This window comes from Stigmatopora nigra, chromosome 8 (assembly GCF_051989575.1).
Source record: "Stigmatopora nigra isolate UIUO_SnigA chromosome 8, RoL_Snig_1.1, whole genome shotgun sequence".
In the NCBI taxonomy this organism is placed as follows: Eukaryota; Metazoa; Chordata; class Actinopteri; order Syngnathiformes; family Syngnathidae; genus Stigmatopora; species Stigmatopora nigra.
Window position 1 is genome coordinate 5,632,972 of NC_135515.1, and position 16,506 is coordinate 5,649,477.

General features: G+C 39.9%; 1 long non-coding RNA gene across 1 annotated transcript; it reads left to right on the plus strand.

The window, feature by feature from the left end:
* The first annotated feature begins 9,323 nt into the window (after positions 1-9,323).
* LOC144200793 (uncharacterized) lies at positions 9,324-10,397 on the plus strand. Its single transcript, XR_013327199.1, has 2 exons — positions 9,324-9,430; positions 9,506-10,397. It is a non-coding gene; the product is annotated as an uncharacterized LOC144200793 (long non-coding RNA).
* The last annotated feature ends 6,109 nt before the right edge of the window (positions 10,398-16,506 follow it).

Here is a 16,506-nt window from a genome sequence, read left to right on the forward strand (position 1 = left end):
AGCGAGAGTGGGAGGAAGAGAGCATGAGCATGTGTGATAATGAGGATGCTGCAAATAGCTGCCTGCACAGCAGGCGTACAGCTCTTGTTATGTGAGAGTCTACCTTTTGGGAGATGATGTAATTGTATGCCACCAAGGGAAACAAGGTTGATTCATAGTGCAAAGAATATAGGTCAGAGTTTTATTTGCATCTTGTTCGATTTTGTTTGTTTTTAACAACACTTGAGCTGTGGTAAAACGGAAACCTTTTCACTTTGTATGTGGCAACTTTTTTTAACACTGAATTTCAATGATTAGTCAATCAAATGTGGACATATTTGTTTTTTTATGATAATCATTAAGGTGGAATCAAGCTGTAGACAGGTCGAATATATGTGGATATTTGCCATGCATGACACTAAAATTCATTTACTAGATTCCCCTTTTGACGGTTGGTTACCGTCGCTATCCAAACGGTTTGATAGATTAGGTTTCTGTTGTGTGTGTGTGTGTTTGGGGAGGGTGTGTGTGCATAACACACACACACTCACACCTGCCACTGATTAATCACCCTCACATACAACAAACATCAAACTTGGCAGTTATGACAGATGAATCATAAAATGTGCAAGCATGTAAAAACGTAGACACACACACACACACACACATGCATGTACAAACACCAGCACACACCTTGAGGTGGGTTGATGAGACCCTTGCAGATGCTGACTAAATCAATGAAAACTGATGGATGACAAATGGAGAAGTGCTCCTATGTACACTTGTAAGGACATCAAATTCTGAATACACTCTCAGATTGATTGAATTTTCTGGTTTCCTATAGCAACCTCAGTAACAGCACTCCGCTGTTTGTGCGGCGTCCGCCTCTATTTGAAAGCCCTATGTTAGGTTATGTATTATGTATCAAACAGAAACAGATATGCGTTGAGCGTGCGTTTTAGATCTTCAAATCATCATTCACATAGGAAAACAGAGTGGTTGGCTACCATTTATATAGTCCTTGTAGTTTGAAGACAACCGGTGGCGAACAAAGTTTTGGGGGATGGTGCCGTTTGAACAGTTCCTTCTGGTGCCTCAGTAATGGTTGCTCAACATTGCCGTGGGTCTCATGACAACAAGATAAACACAACAGTGTAATCTCTGTGTGCTGTTGACTTGCACACAATTGACAATATCACCTCGAAACATAGCAACGGTTCCATGTAAATCAAACACAGGCCGTTCGTATTGATTTTTTAAAAACTCCGGTTGCCCTGCAAGCAAGCCAGGTTATACAGGCATAGGACCTAAATTCCATTCGTTCAGAAATTTTGTATATTCGCTAGATTTAAATCTTTCACTTGTGATAAAAGTGCCCCTATGGACTCAGATATGTCCAATAACTAGTGTTGGAATTAGCGGCATTACATTTTTTACGTTATATAACGAAACTGATTTTTGGGTGTAACTTGTAACATAACCCTTTGTTTTCTTAATCTATAACGGTCTAGCTACTGATTGCAGGTGCGGGAGATCAGATTGGTGAAAAGGTGTCCTCTTGAGAACCCACACCCACTGCTGTGGGCCTTTGTGGAATACTTTGCCCACTCCTGCCTTGAACACTTCATTTAGTTTTTTGTGCATTTGTCTAATTGGGCAAGGAGCAGATGGGTGTGCCAAAATTCCAGGGTCAACCAAATTGCAATGACGTTAAGGGTTGTTATAATTTAGCACAGATGAAAAACGATAATAACCAGATGTCATGACACATTTCATACTCAACTTTGACCTAAAGATAATCCTTCCAAAGGAGTTAATCTGTGGAGTTTTCACATTTAGCACAAAACACGCACACACGGAAAACCCTCTAAAATCCTGTACCCTCCCAAGAAAGAAAACAACTTCACTTGGTTGGCCACATTAACTGTGAGGCTTATCAAGCCAGTGTTGTTGATGTGAGAGCATGACTTTGTGTGCACCGCACATGACATTTCTTGTGTGACTGTGTGTGCTTGACATGTCCTGATGAGGCAGTTGATTTGGGCGGCTGGTAGGGGGTAGTCTAATCCAGCACGCACTCCCTGGCACTGTGCTACCTAGTTATAACCCCAGACTTCCACTGCCCTGGGAACAGGAGCTCAAAAGTCCTAAAGCACACGCAGATTTTCTCCAAAATGCACGCATATGCATTCATGCAAATACACACACGCCCTTCTCCAGGCAGTGTTCTTTCTGATCTCGTTTTTGGACTGGTGGCGACAGATGGGTGAACAGTGGGAGTCTGGGATGCCTTCACTTGAAGAGCAAAGGCATGCACGCACAAATACGCACGTTTTGTACTCTCACACGGACACGCACACGATCAGAGGCCAGACTTGGTCAGAAAGTGGCAAACATACAAGCAGACAGGCGGCGATGCTCACGCACAGTGTAACTTGCTTACTCTCTATCTTTTATACACACACACATTTATTCACATAGGGACACGGCATCACTTAAGCCTCTGTTGCACGCATGCTTATTTTGTTGTAAACATGCGCTCAGACTCCAACATGGCCTCAGATTCACACGCCTTCATACACGCACACAAACACGGGATTACTAGAAACACGCAAGTGCTCAAGCTTTTCTCACCCCTTACTGTACCTAGCCTTCCGTGATGCATTGGCCTCTACGGCCTCGCTACTGTTTTTCAACAAAATCATAACCTTCCTTAAAATATTGGTTTGACCATGCCTTTATTAGAAACTACAGTTGCTAGGAATTTGTTTTTTTGCTGCTACCTTGGTCATAGCTCTCACACAGTTGCTCAAGAAAGGATGTAAACCTTTTCTGCATATATTTGTCATAAATGATGATCTGATTGTTACATGAATTTCTGGACCCTTATATATCGTGACAGATCTTCCCCAAATCTGCTCCCCTACTTGATCGCGTCCGGCTCCATCATTTATGTAGTCTGACATAGTAAAACTGGCTCTCGTGATGAAATGTGCCTGTGTTCTTCTCCACTCCACATGCATGCACACAAACTCGTGCCCACTTTCCTCGTCTAAAGCGGCCTTCATTTTTGATCACCTTAAACCACAAACCTTGAATAAGAAAGAACCACTCCACCTTGCTGCACGTCTCCAAAATGATCGTTTCATCTTGCACGCAAGACTCAGCCATTTTCTGAATATTCCTGAGAATACTCTTAAGCCTTCTGGGCATTTAGGCAAGTGCGTACACCTGGTGACCTGTGTGATGCGCAAAGCATTCCGGCTTGTGTGTGTGTCTGTGTGCGAGTTTGTTTATTATTGGATGGCACGTACAAGTAAGTGCATGCATAAATACATTCCTGCAAATTGGCAAAGTTTAAGGAAGAGTTTGTAAAATATGACAATGTTTAACTGTTAACACACTTTATTACATGGGTAAAAAAATATGTTGTGATCTACTGTTCAAACTTTAGTGGTGTATTTTTTATCCAAGAATTACACAAATCTTTTTTAAATTTCTTATCTGAATATATATTTTTTAAAGAATAAATTAATTATGTGATTGACTGCTGACCTGTGTGGAATTAAAACAATTAAAACAATAATTTAAGACTAACAAGTCAGTCAGGTCTAGTCATTCTAGTCCACATTTAATGATACATAAGCCATGCTTGCGTTTTATTGAATTATTTATTCATTAAAAAAATACAGATGGCAAGAAAACAAAAAAAAAAAACCTCATTTCTGTTTTGCTGTTGACAGCCAGAAGTAGGGTTAACGTCCAGCTTCCAGCCTGGGTGTTTTCTCTCGGCTGCATGTTCTGAACATCTGCCAAGTGTGTGGGTGTACATTTGGCTGACAAAATGAAATGTTTGGTAGAGTATGAACACAGACTGTTTTCTGTGGTGTATACTATTATGTCATTAAATACTCCTGCTGCAACTTCCCACAAAGTCAGCACAATTATCCCATATTTCATAAAGGCATTGCTGGCTGAGTTTGATGGGGGGGGGGGGGGGGGACTGTAAAACACATTTGGGACGTCATAGTCAGAAATAATTATTATATTCTAACTGACTTCGCTTCTCTAATTGGGGGGAAAAGGAGAAAACAATTAGTCTAGTGCCTGTTTTTCCACTAGTGTCAATTGTAGGGTCAAATGCACACTTTAATCCGCAACCCAAAGACCCTTGTCAGCCACTCATGAGTTTTGTGGAATTTGCGGAAGAAGAAAATCCTGGTTAAAAACCTCATTTCATTTGTGAAATCACCACTAGAGCATAAGGGCTTCTCCAATGTAAAGTGATAAAAGTAGTCTTAATAGGGTCTTATTTGGTCAATTTTTTTTATAGTGATGACAGATGGATGACTTTGAAAGCCCATGGCAGAAGTGTGACTAAGAGTGTATGAATCTCTGGCTATGTATGTGTGTGTGACCCGTCCCTGAACTATGGCCATCTGCCAACACTTTGGCCTATCCTTAAACTATATAGTATCAATGTCCTTAGAAACCGTCTCTGTATTTGTGCTATTGTGGAAACGGTATGTCCAAATATTTACCACGATGCCAAAAAATGTCAGTTAGCAAGTCATGCACTGGATTTTAACTTTCACCACTAGAATATCTTGCACTAGAGTTCAAAATTAACATTTGTAAAAGAAGAAAGAGAAAATATGTTTGACAAGCTAACAGTGGTTTTCCTCTAGGTATCTGAAATCTATACCTGTGTGTTAATATTTGCATGAACACATAGGGTTTTAAAGACACACATTCTCTCCAAATCCTGAGCCAAAGATTTAAAAATCCCCTATGATCACCCCTTTGCTCCACACATTTTTAACCCCAAGTAAATCATGCTCTTTTTCTTCATGGGTATTAATATCTTGTAAGTCAAAGCATGACGCTCCACTCATGTTTTCCACACCCATCCACTCCCAGTGACTGGATTGTAAAATTATCCTGTGGGATACCTGGGGAAAAAAAAGGAATGTTAAGCTTTTCCACAAACTTGTTCAAATACCCAGATCAATATTTCCAAGATCTTTCCACTATTAGTTTGATCGACACACAAAAAACTAATTTGTGCAGGTTCCAGTTACATAAATACTGGAAAATATTTTCTAGAGAAAAACCTGGCATTTCTTGTATACTAAATCTCTTTTTACAGATCTACTTTGATTGATCAGAGAAGTAATGACAACATAGTGAGATTAACTGGTTCTCTTTTATTGTGACACAAAGAATTGCACAGTGGATTCATGTTTGTACTTGTCTATGTTTGTTAATGAGTATTTTCTAAGAGACCATTGTCCTGGTTTTTTGGTTTGTGTTTGTTGCTGCACTCTTAAGAACCCTGTCATGTCACAGTGACCAGAAAGCAATTATTATTGCTGCTGTGAGCAGGGCATTGTTGACTACTATATCCCTGGAGGGAAGGTGAACAGCCAAAATGAAAAAGATGACAGAGATTAAAGGAAAACAAAACTATAAGAGAAAATAGGGAAATAATTGCGGAGACATAGTGGGATGGCCAGGAAAACACATTGGAAGAATGTCAGTTTGACATTGGAAAGCCAATGTGCCCTTAGCACGCTGAAGGACCCTCACACTCAATGCTCACAGTACACACACACACACACTGGCTTGACAAACAAATATTGATCCACTGTGGATTCTTACCAGCAACTGTTGTCTTTTTATTTTTCCTTAAAAATGATATTTAAAAAAAATTGACGTATGCCTGATAGTAAAGAATAAGCATAATCCAATCGCACTGTTACTTCCAAATTCTTCCTTCTGCTCAATGTTTTTAACTTTTGCAGTGGCAAACATGGATTAAAACCAGCTGTGGCCACATATTTTTTTGCAATAAGATCATTCAGATCTGGATGAGAAACAAAATGTCTCAGCAATGTGACTGGACTGTGGACTGAATGTTCTGCTGTGGCTCACCTACCAGATAGTGTGCATGAAGAGATGAGGTTTTTTGTTGATGTCAGCTTTGTCCCAAAGGATTGTTTTGAGAACTCCTTCAAAGGAGTTTTTGTGACACCTATTTTTTCTGGTAGCCTCCAAAGGAGTTTCATTTAATCCTCCTGAGAGAAGAGTGCCGCCTTGCAAATTCATTGCAACAAATAAAATTGCAAGGGTGCAACATTTATTTCTCTCAAGCTCCTGCCACAATTTGGAAAATGTAAAACTGTAAAACAATCTAAACTTTGGGTATTTTCTAATTAGATACCTTATCCCCATGGTTCACACTTGCTTTGTGGATAATGATAACAACAAGGTCCTACAAAATTGCACGTAATATACAATGTAAAATCTAATATTTGCGTTTTGAACCTAGGCAATTGATTACTAGTCAATACACTGAGTGGTTTGCCTTCTTTTGGGGTCCTTAAGATTGCCATTAACCATTTCTCCCATCTTTTCCCCCTAACTAAATGTTATTAGGTGGCCTGGAAGTTAGTTATGCCAAGGATGAGCACTGTCATCATAAGAAAAAGTAGACAAAGTTACATAATGCCGGCTTTTAAAGTCCGTTAATCAAGTAGTTAGGCACCATATGGCTATCAATTGTTCATATTCCTCTCCTCGGTGACCAATTGGAAAGTCAGCGGTAGGAGGAAACAGTAGCAGCAAAGCACAAAAGAACAAAGGCAGCCAGACTGTGGTGTTGTGTTTTGTGGTTTCCTCTCACACTCCCCTGTTTCGCTGCACGCTCCCCTCCTTCTGCTACCAGCCTCTCTTCCTTTCAGCCAGCTTTCCTCAGGCTCTTCCTGCGGATTTTTCTTCTCTACTCTTCCTCACCTTTTGTCTAGTGTTCCTGCCTGAAACCTCTGTCTATTTATTGTTCGCCCACCCCCCTATGTGCTTCGTGTTTGATTTCACCTGTCGCTCTTGTGCCTAACAGTTTCTTTTGGTGTTGGCTTTCCTCTTTTGCTCAAGTGTGAAATAACAATTTCAATGAAAAGTCTGCTTGCTGTACGCATCTGTCAGTCTCTTTTTCCCCTAGGTACTCTGTCACTCGGTAAATCATGTGGCATAACAGCCTCTGCTGACAAGTTTGGTTTGGAGCCAGTGTAACTTATATGCATGCGTGTGGTTGAGGGCGGGGGCGTGCATGTGCGTGTGTGAGAGACGGATTGAACCATTCCAGTGTGGAATTTCAGAGGATCAAGAGTAGAAAAGGAGTATCTGACTAAGCAGCTGATGGAAGTGTGTAGAGAATGCAATAACGTACACGCTCTCTCATACACATGACAAAACATGCACAGTTACACAGTTGGTAGAGCAGGTGGATTGTGGTATATGGAATGTGCTGGGTGAAAAGCAGGTCATTGCTCAGTGTACTTTGCTTGAACCAATCAAATGTTTCCAACTGATTCAGCTGCCTCGCCCAAACCAGGAAGTATGTACTCATATTCTGGGAAGTACTAAACTGTAGCATGTGGAAACCCTTCACACTAAGATAGAGATTTAATGCTTGATGGGAAAAATATATCCTTTTGCTTCTGGGGAATACTGTACTTTTCTGCTGTTCTATCAATAGGATGTAGACTTTCTAAAGCCTGGTTATGCAGAGTGAATTATAAAACCACTGTTTGACTTTTTAATGTTCTCTAATATTTTAGTTGCTTTCTCCAGGACTGAAAGAACACATTATAATCCCAGCTCATGCTCCTTTTATTTTAATGGGTGAACATTCAAACCCTTGGTGAATGCTGCCCCACATTGCCGAATAGACTTTCGAGATCAAGAGTCTAAAATATGATGTAGTATTGTTCGACACCACTGCGACCCGAAAAATGAATTTGTTGTAATATATTCATATACTCAAAGGACGCAAATTGCAAATAAACAATTTTTTTTTTTAGGAAAGAATAATATGCAGCTCATTACGAAAATTCATTTTACGAAAAGCCTCAATGTGAAAAATCTTATCCCAAGATATGTCTCAGATGGACAAACTATTACCACTGTATATACAATAACTTTTTGTACATTCCACATTCCAATCTGGCTTATTTCTAGGTTGCCAAAACAATTTTCAGACTTCTCTTAGCATTCACAAAAAAATTGCAATGTCAGCCACTCCAAAAGGGCACTCACAGACACTGGCAAAGATCCCCAGTGGGAGATACTCAATACTCACGCAAACATCCTCCTACGTAGTGGGGGAGTATATGTAAAATGTTACCTCTATCTGCTTATCAAAGCATTAAAGGACTACTTGACCTGACCGACTACAGATGAAGCACTCATTTGGTCACTAATGTTTCCTCCCTTTCCCGCTTTAGTTCAGCATCACCTCACTTCTTCTCGCCTGCAATTTGTGGAGTCGCTATAGGAAAGGTCTTCAGTATTTCTTTTCTGTATTTATGTTCCTTGCAGGGTTGTGGAATTTGCATGAACTACATTCAAGAGGGGGATCAAAGTCCCAGACTGAGTAAATGATGGGGGAAGTTCTCAACGACACGCAACCCACCCAGACATTTGGACATATGCTATAGGGAGAATCTGCCTTAAGGCCATGTTACATCTTGTGATGTTTGTAGAGGAGGATAAGAAGTGGGTGCGCTCAAGTCTGAGACTTAATTGCATGATAAGAAGTGCATGTGAGTGTGAGGACCAGCCTAGATTTCTCTCAGCAGCTCAGCAACGTAATCTTAACATACCATCGCTGTGTAGAATACTGAATCCATGGCTTTGGCTACAGCCTACAGCCCTAACAAAGATTACAGTAGAACAGTACATCATACAACTGTGAAATTCTTTCAGTTAAGAAGCATATTGGATGCTAGAATGTTGATGCCTTTAGACCAGGGGTCCCGCTGGGGCACATTGTGGAATAGTTCCTCTGCTTTACTAACCAAAATATAATGGAAAGGTCAAAAATATTTGTCATTCAATTTTCTACAATATCTCCATTTGTTTTTCCCTTGGCCTAAGCAAAAATATGAGAACTGAAACACTGCAAATACCAACTAATTCTTTCATCTGACCACATGTAGCAGCTACTTGTGCAAAGTCTAGACTGAAGTACAGATGGGATGCCTGAGTTCACCCTGATTTTTACATCAAAATGATTTTGTGTCTGGTTTATTTACATTGAAAAACCTTTACAGCTATTTTAGTCATCCTATCAGTTGCTCAGATTCCAAAGCATTTATAATCTCTGTCAACTTCCCTAAATGAAAGGTGCCATCTAGCATTACTAGTGTGTAGGATGTGTTGCCACGACAACTGTTCACTCTTTGACATGGACTTCTATCAAACATCAGTGATCCCCACCTTCTGTGTTTTTGTGATGCCAGCCCATTGCCTTGGAAACGCATGCACAAAAATTTAAGGGGCACTCTAAGGACAGGAAGCAGCAGCTGTGAAATCTTTCTGATCATGCATGCAACCTGATCGCCGTGCCAGGGATGCACTCAAGAGCAATTTGTTCGATCGTGACCATATAGTATGCCGTGCTTACTCTAGCCTCGCTTTCTTTCTCACACAGACTTTTAATCGCCTTTTTTCTTTGCATCGGCAGTATATCATGAGCTCCGCGTTTCATCTAAAGACGAAGAAAGACATAGATCATTGATCATTCAACACAGGGGAAGACCAGTTTGAACTGATGGATTAGAGGGGGTAGAGGGGTGGATGCTCATAGAGAGAGGAGAGAGATGAAAGAGGAGATGATGAATGAGAAAAGGTCAAGAGAGCAAGAGCGAAGGATTGAAGTGATTGATGTGATACAGCTTGTTTTCATAAGGACCATACACGGAGACTGCTCCATGCTTGGCCATATGTGCCCTACATCCTCAGTGATTGTGTACCATTGAGAATATGTTTGCATGAAAGGTCTAGTTAAATTTAATGCATTGTGCTCCCCTTCCACTTCGTTTTGGAATTGTCTTTCTCTTTATTCCAGGCAACGCATCTTCTGATTTCTTTTCATGACCACCTTTTCTCCATAACTGGGCTTGTAAGCCACTGAAAATCTCTTTTCTTTGATAGTTTGCATTGTTTTGGGTTTTTCCCTCTATTGGGTGACGTTATGTGTTCCTGTTATGATTGAATTTTCTTGAACTTTTTCTATTGAAGTTCTGCCTGGACCCTTACCAGCTATCCTTTTGTATTGGGTTCACTGACTGTTCAGAATTAGGTATAAACAAACAAATATTATTGGCTATGCAGTATTAGCTACTATCTTGTCCGTTAAGATATGTTTACTCCTACTTTAACTGTAATCCTCACCCAACAACAATATGAGACCTGTGTGTCTCTCTTTTATTGGAAATTCTTTCCACAGATCTAATTATACACATGTTTTTTTTCCTTCTTCTCTGATTACGGTAGAGAAGACAGTGTGAAGATGAATGTTTGATTCTTGTGTATGTATGTCATCCACAACAGCTGATAAACTGTTTTTACAGACAGCTTACAGTTGCAGGTATGTGTCCTTCTGCAAGCTATAATTTGAGTGAGGATTCCTGTCACGCTGCCATCGTGCATGTGTGATTCATTTTGGCCCTACAAAAATTTGGCACAGCCATCAAATGTCTTTAAAGAGTGCCATTTTTTTTAAATCTACTTTCAGTACGCACGAGACCCTGACTCGTATGTGACATGTATTTTCTTCCCAGTACTCATAGAATTACATTATATACAAGTTTGTTTTTGGTTAGTTTTTCCTCTAAATTAAATCTTCCTAGAACTTCAGTGACATTTAATTTTGCACTCATCGGAAGCAAAGCATTCAGATAGTCAAATAGAATTTACTCTCATGGGAAAAACTTGGGTTTCTTAGTTTAGTCACTATGAGGGCATGTCCTGTTTATTGAAGATGAGGCCATGGTACAGGAAACCTGCGTTTGTATATTCATTCCTTTGTTACTGAGGTAACCAAATGTTTTTATCCCCATTGTTTGATCTAAGCACATGGGGGATATGTACAAATTAGGATTTTACCCATTTGAGATCATGTGGACTAGTATTTGTAGTAGTACTAGTCTGCTATACCCATAAGATACTAGTATAGATTAAGATATGATGGTAATAATATTGCAGGATGGAAAATATGTACCCAAATAAAAACTAGAAACGAAATTGAGATGGGAACCAAGAAACAAACAAAGAAAGGAAGAGGAAGAGTGACAGCCGGTGCCAGGCAGCTGTGGATGTATCTCTTTGATTGGCAATTGTTAAAACACAATAACACGGGACCTCAACTGAAACTATAATTATAATTTGCCCAGCTGAGAAAAAATTCTGTGTAGCACAAAGATGATACACGGTGAAAAAAAAAGCCTGTGTGCGTGTTTGTGACCTCAGACGTGCAAACGCTCTCACTTCATATCCTCATAGCGTGTGGCTGCAAGGTCACAGGGCTAGACAGCCAGATCCACATACACCAACCCACACAACAAACACATTAACTGATCAAGTCCCCGAAAGGAGATTAGAGTGAGGAAGCCAACAATTGTTAGAGGGTAAGGGTGAAGTCTCTCCATTCGGCGTACTGTCATGACACGCAGAGTTTTGAGTTAAAACTGATTTCCAATTTACTTTCTGAAAAGCGAGGCAGCAGCTGCACATGAAAGAAAAACACACGCACACACATGCAAGCAGCACATTCACTTTGCATTTTCACCACTAAGAGGATCCTAAAGTCTCTCAGGGAAATTGCTTTGCACGAAACTCATCCATCATATATGTTCATTGCAAAAACAGAAGAACCATTGTAGTGTTTCTTAAACTTTTTGTAAAATTTAAAGTTTGATATATCCCACACCAATATGTAGTTTTATGCACTATATATATATCCTAAAAAAATAGTATTGATTTTCAGGCAGCGTTCTAAAACATTGCGGCAAAATTCTGTCATTATTTCTAATGACGTTGACACTTTTTTCTTGAATTTATGGAGCCAAAAGAAGCATCAAGTGATGTTCAGGGTTAGTACTCTGGCACACTTTGTTTCTCCAGGGAGAGGACAAAAATATCACCATCTGTACCAAAAAGCTGGTCAGGTATTGAATGTTTGTTCACCCTTCTGTGTATGGATTTATTTATTTCGCGCCATCTCTTTTCTCCTCATTTCCTACCAACTAATTACATCCTTGTCATTTCCCTGCAAATCATACTACTGCATTGGTCTTCTTCATCTCCTTCCTCCCAGACAGATGGGGTTGGAAGGGAAGTGTGGGTGGGTGGGTGGGGGGTGTTGAAGTCAGCTGAGATCGACTCTTGGATGACTGAATGAGATCACGGCCTCTATGAAGTGGCAGTGAGAAAAGAATCCACTGTCAGGCGTGCGCAACAGATGGAAGCACTTCGGAGTTGGCGAAGAGTCATGTTTCTCACACTCTACTGTGCACAGATGCGTGCACGTCAATAAGCAGAGAGTGCAATACCGCTATGCAAGGAGACACACATCGACCCATGTATATGTGCACCCACACTGAGGCTCTCATCTTACCCGGCAGGCATTGAAGAGATGTGGGGAGTTGTATTTGTTCACATGGGATCTGCTTCTATTCTTTTTCTAAGCCACTGGAAGCCTGGTGTGTTCAATTAAACTGATTTATTTCTCCACTCAGCAGTCCATGATCCCCCGCCCCCTCTGGCGTCCTATACAAAGCAACATGTGATAATACTCGAGAGGGATGACATAAAGGCTTTAAACAGAGGGAGAAACCCCTTTTAGCTGAGCTCATTTAAAAATGAAGAGTACTGTACTATTCACCGAATACTAGACAGTTTCAAATGATGTTGCTTTGGGTACAAAACATTTGTATAGTAGATAATGTGCTTTGCCAAAATCCATTCTTCAATGTCACATTAGATTTGAATATCCTCAAAAGACCAACCCACATAATGTCCATTAATGAATTCCAACTGAAAGTCACATTCAAGGTTGTGTGTTTTGATTTAGCCTTATACATTTTATTATGTCCATTTTCTTTAATGTCTTAAAGTAAAATGTAGAAGAAGTGGTTGTCATGTCGACAAGGTAGGACATTCTTAAGAGCAGCTGTTGATGTGGAAACATAAAGTGGCCCAATGGACATAAGTGACGCACGAAAAAAAGAATATTACAAGACAGAGGAGGCTATAGATGACTGGCGATTTTTTTTCCTCCTCTCGCACCCCTCAAACAAGCTCTTTTGTTTTTGTTCTACTAAAAAAAAACATATGTAACACTTATTATGCTGCCTCACAGCATACTGGGTTCAGGCTTAGTGTCAACTTGGACAATTTTGTAGTGAATGTTTAAGCCAGTATGGATGATGAATGGATGAATTGTTATATCAGGGACAAGTTACATTTAAATACTTGTAAGATGGTGGGTAGATTATTATTATTATTTTGCTTGACTTCTAGCTAAGCATCCTCCTTTTATGCATAATTTTCAATTCCATGAATTTGAGATTAGTGGAGCAATAAGAGATGATGTAAGTGATGATTCTTGTCAATTGTTGGTTCACGAGCTATTCAAACTACTCATAGTTTCCATTTTTGTGGTTCAAATGTGAACACCACTCCCCTACCAGTCGCCCTTCTTGTCGGGCAAACACAACGATTGATTCAGCATTAAGCGGAATAAAGGAAAGGGCCACTTGATGAGGTGGCAGCCACATAGACCACACACTTGCCTGCCTTTTAAAAGCGGTCTGCCGTGTGAGCAAATGAATGATTCCTCCCAGATTTTCCCATCATTCCTGCCTGAAATGCCCCCCCAGCCCTCATTCTGGGGGCTGAATTTGCACGATCGTTTTCCTCTGGGGGTTAAAAACACGCACACATGCGAACGCAGGCGCATGCCTGCAGGCTTGACAGTTTGTTTTGTATGTTACTGATGGGTACTTTTTTCCCCCCAAAAAGTATATATCTATATATTTGTATGTGTCATATCATAGGCTCCCCCCACTTCATATTTTCTTTACCAAATCACGACTACAGTACTTCCGTCATATACCCACCTCTATTTATGTTATCTAGAAGTGTCAGACCTGTAGTAATGAAACAAGTGAGCTGCATCTTTTCAGTTTCATCATCTGTTATTTTGACTCTTTTTCAAACACTTATCAAATCTGCAGCAATTTGAAATTTAATTTAGATCTAATATAAGTATGGTATGTTTGCATGTGTGTGTATGTGTGGCTTGAGTAGGCTGATGTGATTAACCAGAGCCAGTGGAGTGAATGATTCATCTGGCCGACTTGGATGCAATGGAATGTAAATGCTGCTTTTTGTCATTGAGATGCACACAAGTGTTTGCATACACGCATAATGGAAACCACTCACCTGCTCTTGCAGGTGTGCCTGCATTCTTAAGACACAACATACTGCAAATCATCACGGAGTTATCAATGGAAGAACTAATACAATTATAATTAAGGCAATCGTCTAACTAGTAGTCTGATGTGCATTTACAGTGTTCTGTGGTTTTACCAATTTCCACTCTTTATTTTTTGTTGATCAATTCAAGAAAGTCACATTAATCTGCAAGTATTAAAGGGACTTTTTGTTCTTCCAGTGTGGTTGAAGGTGTTTTCCAATGCCTGTGAAAGTATGTAGTTACTAATTATTTTAATGACAACTGTGTGTCTGGAAAGCCCTGAATCGTCTGTTAATGTTTAAGGATTATATAAATTAAATGGAGTACTCTTTAGTTCAAAATTGCCTTTCTGAAAAGATAATTCAAAATGGAAATATGAGTGAATTTTTCAATGTAAGAAATCGATGCACAAAACCTGTTGTAGTTAAGAAGGATGAAAATGTTGTTTGGTCTCATCTGGATAACTCTAGGCATTTCATGCAGATCAGTAATGGCTTTATAAACAGATGGACACCGTATCAAGCGAGGTAATTGGTTATTTACTCCTGGGGCAATTGCTATTCCAGCCTGGTTTAAATGTTGCTATTGACCTGATGGCACATTCTTTGCTTTATGATCGCACATTTCAGTCATTCTTTTTTCTTTTTCCAACCCCTTAAGTTATCTTTTTTGGCTATGAAAAGAAAATACAGCTTTGGACCCGCCATCAAATGTTTTGAGACACTTTACTTCACACAAACCCTCGATCCCAGAACTGTAAGGCCAACGTGCCAACCACTCATCCACCGGACAACCTCAATTATGACCCGATTTATGAAAAAGCAATAGGACAGTTATGATCAGTATATAAGAAGAAATATTTTTGGGGGATATTTTGATAACAGGTGCTCTCAAATTAAAGATATAATATGTATAACTATAATATGCCTCGCATATTTTTTCTTTAACGAGCAATAATTATTGAGGTGGTTTCAAATCTCCACTTATACTAAATTTACCCAACCCAAAGACTGAGAATAATGTAGAGAAACCCTGTAAGCTTGGATCATAATTATCATGCTTCTGCATGAAAATGAAAATAGTCAAACGTGTGTAATTCTGCTCTCGCTTGGCTTCCAAATGACCTTCAACTGTTCAAACACATTTAAACCCACAGGAACGGCACTCTGTCATCAAATATTTTTTTATCGTCAAGGTGATCAAAGCGAAAAAAAGGTAGCTGTCAAATACATACGGTAAACTCATTGGCAGAGTCATAGCTCATTATCATCTTTGGCATGAAAAGGAGATTAAATGAATGCCAGTGGCTATTTATTGAGTCGGGTTATTGTGCAATCTTGGTTTCTTGACCCACACCCCGTGGAATAGGAAGTGGTCACTCGGGTACCCTTCTTAAACACACCCAACAGCTGTGTGTAAAGAGTGGGGATGTAAACACACACCAAACTAGTGTGCTGCTCACACGCACATTCCCCTCATAAAGGGGAAGTGTTGTTTTCTCATTTGATGCGACTCACGCAAGCGCAGCCTTTATAAACGGTGTCACAAAACCGCTTTGCATAACACACGCATTTCCACGTGCACATGCTTGCACGCTAATTAGTCGTTTTCTTTCCTTTTTGACAACCTGCTCTTCTTTTTGAAATGCATGTGTACAGTGAATGCAAAGCTCAGATGTGTTAGTCTTGCCATCTACTATGTATGTATCTATATATTTTCAAGTCAACGTTTTAGCTCTTTTTCATATATCATTTTGTCAAGCAACATTAAATAGTGCATTATACCAAAGGTACTTTCAATTTTCCAGTGCCATTAGAAAGAGGAGTGCTTAATGCATCGGCCTCACAGTTCTGGGTACATGGGTTCAATCGGAGGTCGATCCTGGAGTTTGCATGTTCCCCCCGAGCTTGTGTGGGTATTCTCTGGGTACTTCAGCTTCCTCCTATATTCCAAAAACATGCAAGCTAAGCTGAATGAATATTAGAAAGAGAGAGGTGCTCCCAGTGCACAGAGGAAAATAGAACAGTTGAGGAGGAACAGCCTCAAAGTTACGTAGCTCTCTCTACAGAAGAGGGCACTAGATCTCATTTTAACAGTGTTGAAGCAGATGCTCGAAAGAAACTAAACTACTTGAGTTGTGAGTTTGAAGGTCAATTAAACTTGAAAAGATAATTGTGTTGTAGAAAATGAGTATTTTCCTAATT